At 47.1% G+C, this 9,145-nt stretch overlaps 1 long non-coding RNA gene across 1 annotated transcript; it reads right to left on the bottom strand.

The window, feature by feature from the left end:
* Positions 1-523: 523 nt before the first annotated feature.
* On the bottom strand, positions 524-7,967 carry LOC143357183 (uncharacterized). The gene is made up of 3 exons (XR_013082783.1): positions 7,934-7,967; positions 3,356-3,427; positions 524-567 (listed from the first exon to the last, which is right to left on the bottom strand). It is a non-coding gene; the product is annotated as an uncharacterized LOC143357183 (long non-coding RNA).
* Positions 7,968-9,145: the final 1,178 nt, after the last annotated feature.

Below are 9,145 nucleotides of genomic sequence, written 5' to 3'. Positions count from 1 at the left end.
GTAATAGTTGCAAGTATGTGGACTAAGTGTTGGAGTAATAAAATAGTGATATAAGTTTTAGAGTAATATGCAATTAAGATCCCCGTTTCGAGCGTGACGGGTTCCCGGTCGTTTTCTCGCAGGGGAAAAATAGATTTTCGAAATGTGGAAGGATAGAGGGACAAGTAACAGCGGCAGAAGCTCGGCTACGTGTATCGAGGTTAGGTCACGGCACTCCGGCAGCGATTCCAGTTTCGCGTTTCGCCGCGGGTCTCTGGGAAACACGCACCTGTCGTCTTTCCCCTGGACGAGCAGACGATAGCGAACCACCCCCTTTCGCTCCCGCCGTTCCCTCTTCACGGTACGCTCGTTCTTCTGTTTTCACCCTCCTTCGCCGCCCCGGCGTGCCTTGCTTCCTCCGGTTTCGATTTTTACAGGTTGAAAATGTTCGTCGAAATTTGATCACGAAACCGCCGCCGCCATCTCCCTGCTCGGCGAGCCGACCAATCGCCAGTTTCGAAGCTTTTTGTCGTTCTGTTAGGCTCCCGTCATTTTCATAGTTGCCCCTCCGATTTCGTGATCACGAGACTGAGAACATTTATGCGTTTATGGCAAAGCTGAATAGGCGAAAAAGGAAATAGTGACGATACAAAGAGATTTATATTTATCACTAGTATAAGTATAATTAAATATACAGAATTGGAGGCAGTATTATTTAAACGTTATTGAACCGGTTTTTCTGGAAAAGAATGCATACCCCAATTTTTCTCGTTCTACAATTTATAGAACCGATGCACAGAGTAGTGTCTTGTGGCACTTCGATTATGGCACCGAGCGAGTTGCGACGCCGTACGAAAACGAGGCTGTTAATAAATAATTCAGCGGGGAGCGGGCACACGGACAGCGCTCTCCTAAAACAAACTCGAACGGGCTAGCATCGCGAAAGGGTAGGAGTCCGTCGAAAAGAATACGTGAAAACGTCGGTGGAAAAAAAAAAAAGAAAGAGCGGACAAACGAAGGTGCGCAGCCCGGTGGATAAATAGAATTTAATTTACATCCAACACACGGAGAGAAAAAGATCGAGAAGAGAGACAGAGAGAGAGAGAGAGAGAGAGAGAAGAGAGACAGAGTCGGGGGCTCTTGGTGCGGGGAGAAACCGTAGGCAAAAGAATCGCAGATAACAGTGTAGGCAGGGAGAAGGAAAGCCCGTGGGGAGGTTGGAAAAAAGGGAAGAGAGTCCGGGGCCGAAGGGAGCCAATTAAAATTGGCAATTACCAAACCGGTCGCCGGAAGTTACAATATTCCGAATATTTTTATCTTTCTCTCTGCGTTCTCGGTTTTTCTTTTCGCTTCCGCGCCTTTCAGATGGACGCTCGGTGAAACAGTTGGTGGGCGGGATGGGCTGGGGGGCGGGGGGGAGTTGAAAGGGGGACAAAAGGAAAGCGGCGCGGCCGGCAAATAAAAAGAAGAAAGGAAAACAGAAAGAGGAGCGAGGTACGGGCATGGACCAATGGAAATTGGCTCGCTGCTCGCTGTAGAACGATGGTCCGGCATCCAATAGTATCCGCGGGTACAGATCGATAGTCGGCTGGATGTGGAGCACAGGTCCTGGCCGACGCGACGCCGACGCCGACGCCGACGACGCCACGGCCCGCCATCCTGCAAAATCGCTCGGAAAGCGGTTTAGCGAGTCTGGGAAACCTTCTCTCTCTCTCTCTCTCTCTCTCTCTCTCTCGTTATGCGTATCTCGAACGGGAAAAATATTTACCGAACCTCGCGAGAGCCTCCTCTCGCCGAATCCCCCGATAGTTATGATTAGGTTGCCGCCGAATGCCATCGCTGTACTAGAATTTCCCGCAGTCGGAATTATCAACCCTCCACCGGGAAACGATACCGACAAAATAAACTGCCATAGGTTCTTATTCATGCGATCGAGAATTAACGTTATTACGAAGAAGATGTCCCGCTACAAGGACATGCTTGTTTTCTGTCTTAACCCTTCTGGGGTGCATCTGGAGGTGCAAACATACAATTTAACCCTTTGCGGACGTACTCCGTCGCCGAGGGTGCAGAAAATGACTTTTCTCAAATAATAGCATACTCTTTCGTTTAACTCCTATACTCAGCTTCTTAATCCTCAGTCTTGTTTAACAGAAAAAGTAGGCACATTGGATTCGTTGAAAGATGAACGAGAAAATGTTCTTGTCCGCAAAGGGTTCATGTACACAGCAAAAGATCAGTATACATTGTTCACCCATTATCTAACACTGTAACACATAATCTAATTTTGAAAAATCCGAGCCTGTAAAGGGTTAACCCTTATGTAATAACCCAATGTCAACACTCAATATTGTACTTCATAGGTTCGCTAAATTCATGATTACACAAGAAACTAGAAATCTATGGTAGCTATAATTAACTAACGGAAAAAAAGCCGAGCGTTATTTTATTTTATATTGCCGTAGAAAGAATCTCGGCTCCATTCGGGCGACCGTTTGCAACCGTTCCTCCGGGAGGGCAGTTATCGTTCGATTCATCCCGATTGATTATTTTCAAACCGATCAGGAAACGAAACGACCATTATACGGATATTCGCGCAGATGGGGTCACGCCTAATCGCGCTTTAATTCGAAATAAAGTAAACAGCGGCGCAGTCGAAAATGCAAACGTCATTATGACGTTAAAGGCTAAATTGTTTGCCGGGCGCAGGGGAACGAGCGTGGTCCACGCGGCCCGGCCGCAACAATTTCCACATTTTCCCCGGTAATTTCGAATTTAATTGGCCACGTCTACGAACACGCCGATGTATGCCGATGTATGCCGATGCATGCCAATGTATGTCGATGCGCGTCGCTGTGTCTCGCCCCGTAGTTTCCTCGTGTGTACACCGGTGTTCTCCTTGGGCATCGACGCTCGCCGCGTTCTCGCCCCCGGCGATCCTGACGCGTGACACATTATTATGACATGGTAATTCGAATTTAAAATGGGCAATTAATTAACCGATGCGACCACCGATCTTCCTGCCTACGCGCGCCGCTTCCCTGCATTACCGTTCGTTCGTGAATACTTTATGCTTGTTTCATGTTACACCGTCATGTAAACTAGAATTATCACACTCTGCCAGGGACTTTATCGACTGGCGTCGCTTAACCGTCACTGAAAAAATCTTGCTGGAACGACGGCAGCCTAATCAACATCTTTCATCTTCGAATGTCAGGATTAATTCCTTAGTGGACTTTCGATTGAAACTTCGAAAATGCAAGGACTCGTTTAAATTCATTTCAGAATTCTGGAGCTAGATTCTTTCGCTCCGTGCGATACAGTTATCATCGTGTGCTGATACCTGTCGATTTATAATAAAAATGTGCTTAATTACCATATTGCTGCGCTCCAATCACGACATAGCGAATTCCGTGCTGTTCCGCTCCGGCAGGCTTGCGATGAAGACCTGAAACAAATCCATTAACTGTGTTATACATTGCAAAACCTTAGCGCTGTAAGTATGTCTTCACACCACCAGTAGTCCCAACTTTCAAAGCGGAAATCTTGGGAACCAACAATTTCATTCTGACGAGAGAATGTTGAAAATTGGAAATGTTTATGAATTTGTCGACGTTGACTCCCTTTATCATTAGTGCTGTGTATCCAGACAATTTGTAATCCGTTAATAAAAAAAGAAATACTTTCGTCAGGGTAATTTCATGCAGGTACTGTCGCGCATCCAGGCAACAAAAATGTGAAGAATAACGACCGCCCTTCTATAAAAAGAAAAATAATGTTCTGCTATCAAGCTGTTATTTGTGTGTGCAGCGGAGAAAATTCTACAGTCGGTTTATAGGAAGAATAATTTTTGAGCGGTAATGTCGAGGTGGTATTCGGCAAGCGGGCAGCGAGAATACGTGTAGAACGTGCTCTTCTAGTCGTGAAGACGGGAGGCAAGAGTAGATTCTCGTGTCGTGGGCGACCCACTTCCCAGCGTGAAAAGCCCCGACGCTGCGGAAGCCGCGATGCTGTTCCTTTTTGGGCCACCCGCAACGAGTGCACCAGCGGGTCCCCATAGTCCGACTTGTACTACCCGCGGTGTGTTTACGAAATTACGGATGATAATGTAAGCATTTTTTCACGCTCTCCAACGCGTGTGGGTCTCGGGGGCCGCGTTCGCGTCCGATCATGCCCGGCCGCGTGTACGCGTCGCGTCTCGCTCCGGGGCTAATTTTAGGGTGTTCAACCCCCGTACGGTATGTTGCCCGACACCGTGCCTGTTTACACGCGCGTACGTCCCACGAAATTTCTGACACCGAATGCCATTAAACCGTCGAATGGACTACTCTTCTCGGAATTGCACCGGTTATATTGCCGACGAAACGATAGATCGACGGGGCCGTCGATCTCTTCGGCTTCCGTCCTCGTCCCGCCGATACGCGCTCGGTCACTGTACTCGCCATTTTGTCACCCGCATTTGCCAGCAATTGTTCCCGATTTTCTAGAAAATTGTCCTTCGGAGCTGCGAAAATCTTCGATTTAAAGGAAAGGATTTTACATTTTCTGTTCTATATTTTATTTCATTTTGTGAAATATATTCTAACGTATTCTATAAGTTGATTCATTTAAATATTCCACTATTAGGTATTGCGACGACGGTTTACCATTGTGCCAGTTCAACGCCAAGAGCCAAATTGAGTCAGCAGATTACAATAGACGGAAGCACGCGAGAGTTAGAGCAAAGCGATTCGATTTTCCTCGCGGTTCAGGAGACCGAACGGTGAAGAATCTGTTAAACAAAGAGAATCGGTTTCGCATTCGGCAACCACGGTTGCATCGGCGCTATCAATGGCGGCGTCGACGGGGGCCAGAGCTGTCCGACGGGCCCAATAGAGAACGATTTAATCCGACGTGAAGAATAGAAGTCGATCGAGCTTCTCACGGTAGCAAATACGGCGTAACTAGCGGCCACGAATTCGAAACAATGAGCTCATTGTCCGTTTCTCATTGTGTATCTTTCTGGCCGGCAGGAGGAGGATCTCCCCGGCTGCAGAGCCGCGGGGCCCCGAAGGTGCATCGGGCACAATGCGAGCGCGAGCGCGAGCATGAGCGCGATCTCGTTCCTGCTCGGCGTGCAACAATACAATCGGTAGGCGACAGGAGGATATCACGCGCACGACTGGCCACCGGCAATGACTTAATGCTATTTGGAGCCCACGGCCTCTCCGTTTGCACGCCATTATGCACGCGTGGCGGGTGTGCTCGCCCGTGAACCGCTGTAACACGAACCACGAACAGAGACGCCGACGAACGCCGCCAGCGGAAATGTTTGCGGGCTGCTTTTCGGCCCGAAACTGGCCCGACAAGTCCGAGGCAATTTTCCTCGGGAGAAAGTGGAGCTCGGGATGGCTGTAAAGCTCCCACCATCGATCTTCGACCGGCATTTCTAGCGCTATTAGTTCAAATTTCAAAAATCATTACGTCGTCAAATGATCGCCGATAGGGAATGTGTTCAACAAATAGTTTTACCAATTTTAAGGAAAGAGGGGGGACATTTTAAAAAGGGTTAGCATGCTCAGTTTGATAGCGTGGCGACCGTAAGAGAGCGTCAAGCATCGTCCGCGCGGTTGTCAGAGCGAAGAGGAGGAATCATCCACGCAACAATTAGTCCGGAAAGGATCGGTCCGATCGGCCGGGGATCCCCCTGGAAAAGATCATCGTGCTGACACAGCGGAGGCGAGTGTACACACGGGCTCATTCACCGATTTCACGGTAAATCGAGCGTCCCTGAACCGTTCTGGGTCTGGTGCGCCCTTACGCAAACCCATTGTGCGCGAGTGCCTCCTGCGGTGTCACGGTAGAACGAGAACCGGCCGCGGATTGGTCCCGGCAGGTCGTCTCCTGTCTTCGAAATAGCATTACAGAACGACCATAATAATGGCTCAATCGGTGCGTCGTTGATATGGCTTAAGCCTGCCGGGGAATCGGCGTACGAGGAATACGTGCTCGGCACCGAACCGAAGAATGGGAAACGTATAAAACTGGCAAACGTATTCCTCTATCCATTAAGGCGATACCACCACAAAGGAGATTATGTATCTTTCCAACAGAAACGGGATGCACAACCACCATCATGCGCAGCGTTGTTCGTGCAACGTTACGACGCGCGGTCGGAGAATTCGGTGACATTTTAGCGTAATTTTTCTACTAGAGTAAATGTTCGATTGTCTTAACCGTCGCTGTTGTTCATATAATATTGTCTATATTTTCTCTATGAGAACATGAACCAAATTTACAGGAGTTTGTTAGTAGATATTTATTATTTTTAACCAGATCATTCTCAGGAAGGCTGACTACTGGGTAGAACCCCAAATAAGGCACATTTGCTATAACTGCTCCTCGACTATGTGCAATAATTTGTGTTAGTGAAACAGCAAACAAAAATTCTTTTTCTCAATAAAAATTACTCATTTCACGGTTAGCCCTCGGTAGTTCTACTATTAATGGAGTCCAATGGGTCTATATCACTAGAGACCATCTACAAGATTGAGCCCATTAACGAGACAACATAGATCGTCGGAAGATTTATTTTGATCTGTCGCTGGAACATCGGCCGTCCGCCATGTAAATTGTTGCGTATTAACGTTTTAAGTGGAAATAAAAATAATCGGTAGCAGGCCAGCGCAAACAAGCTGCTGTTCTCTCTCTCTCCTCCTCGAGCCGTGCACGATTATTATCGGAAGCTGTACACAGATAAGGGCCGGCGATAGGGTGGGCGCAGGGCGATGACGGTGATTTAATATTTTTCTTGTTATGAGTATAAGCTCGCCAGTTTATTCTGAAAACAGCAGGCCAAGCACCGCTCCGTGTCCTCGCGGCAAAACCACCTGCGCGAACCGAACCACCATCGGCCCCCGGTATCGTCGGTCCGTTCTCGATCTTCACTTATTTACCCACCTATTTACCCGTTGACTTTTCCGGCTTTTCTGTTATTTCTAAATGTTTCCCCGCGCGATTGATACATTTTCCCCGGCCACGGATTACAGGCGCTACACGACGTCCAAACTGGCTCGCAAGCGGACCGGAAGCTGGTGCGCGGGATTTGTCTGTTGACGCACAAGTTGGACGTTCCGGGTCCATTAGGTTAGTTACTGCTGCTCTTAATATATTAACACTAGAACTGCCGAACCAATCAGAATGACTGGTGGATGATTCTTTCTTTCACGATTAGTGAAACTATGAAAACGTTTCCACGAGAAATTTTTTAATATATCTCTTCTTTGAAGTACATGTTGTTATATATATATACACATATATACTTGTAACTGTAAGCTATCGATAAGGTAGAAATCAATGTAATGCCTGTCTAACGACATCTGTACAATTATAAACATAATACTGACACGCGTCCGAACAGAGCACACGCGTTGACCTAGTCAGTCGCTCTAGGACCTTCCTACTATAAACATACTTTAAAGTAAGACTACGTTGTTGTACATTCACATCCACTGCCATATCCTCATATACCTAATTATAACACATGTTACCATAAAATCCTGAGCAAATTCAATCTTGCCGTTATCATAAAGAGACAAGTCTAAGTCACGTTTAGGGCTCGGTAGTTCTAGGTCTTCGATTAACCAATTAACAAAATTTTAGGATGAAAGAATGAAACTAAACTGTCAGGCCTGTCAAATATATTTCTGGCGCCGAGTGGTGTACGTAAAATTCCAAAATCCCCAAATGGGGATCGTGGCAGCTAATGGGTTCACTGTGGCTGCGGCTGTTGTGCAGGAGAAACTGCGGCGGCCATGTTGGAAATTGTAGTAGAAATTGAGTTCTCGATATTTATTGATTCTTTGAGAAACGATCTTTGGGGAATTTTGCGAGGATTATAACACTTTTACTGTCACGTCGGTCACGTGTGTCTGACACTATACATTCATTAATTGTTTAACAAAATTCTACATACCTTCAACACAACTTTTTAAATCCCACAGTGGGTGTTATGGTGTCCGCGACGACCATCGGAATTTTTGAGTAACACGAATCGATAGCTATGTTCGATGTGGTGTCCGGGGCAGTATCACGAACGCGAAATTGCATGGCAGCGAAGCCAGCCGTGGTTACGTTCGGTCACGTACTGAGAATATTTTGTCAATCGTCGACGACGCTCGTTAGCGGCATCCGTCAGAGACGCGGACGCGTCCCGGCGCCTTGACTTCTCGAAATAATCGCGTAGAGGCATAGAAACCGCTTTTTCTTGTTCTTCCTCCGCGCTCTTGTTCCCGGGCACTTGCATACGGTCGTCATGCAGGTTGGCTCTGCCGTGAACGCCGTCGCGCTCGCGTTTTCGTCATTTCCTCGCTAAATGACCAACAAATTCTGCATCATCGTACACTGGCCCGGCACATTTGCACCTCCTAGCAGCTCTGCTTTCACTTATGAAGATGGACACTGTTCGGCATTCACGTTGCAATTTGCAGAGCGTAAAGAATAAATTCTTGAGAAGAATTCTTAATAAGAATTTCTTCTTTCTACCTAGTGGTATTTGTTTATTTGAGAAAAGGGTACGTCCTAGCGAACCTGAACAAGAACAGCCGATTACACTTCTATTATTTAATCGGTCGTTATTGAATAATCGTGTTCAACGTGTATTAAAGGTGATAGTGAACCTGTTGGGCAGAGAGTGTTTAGAAATGGCGGTATTTTTGTGCAGTGGTTGTATTCGGTGCTATTAATAGGACCGCCACTTTTTCTCGTTGATTATTCGAGCGTTGCGCACACGTTTTGTTTCGTTGCATTTCTAGTGAACGACTCTAAGAGCCGGACAATAGAAGATGGTAAAGAAGTCAGCGCCCCACGTGCGCAGAAGGTGTTGAAGTAGGTATGCCAAGTTAAATATACGCGTAGGACGCGGAGGCAGGACAAAAAGCACTTCCTCTTGTCCGACGAGTACACTTTGAGGAACGTGGAACGTACGAAGGAGGCGAAGCAAGAACCTTTGTTCCTTCGGGAATGCACACTACTTTTTCGGTAGACCTATTCCCTTTTGTTGCGCGGTTGCAACATACTCTCCGGTATGCTAATGCGACGAAACCATTAGCCGAGAGAACGAGATCTCAGAAAGGGGACTCTTTTTTCTCTGGCACTTTGACTAACTGTAATTGTTTAATATCCACGG

Source organism: Halictus rubicundus, chromosome 9 (genome assembly GCF_050948215.1).
Source record: "Halictus rubicundus isolate RS-2024b chromosome 9, iyHalRubi1_principal, whole genome shotgun sequence".
Lineage (NCBI taxonomy): Eukaryota > Metazoa > Arthropoda > Insecta > Hymenoptera > Halictidae > Halictus > Halictus rubicundus.
Note: the sequence above shows the minus strand (reverse complement) of the source record. Positions and strands in the feature narration are given on the sequence as shown.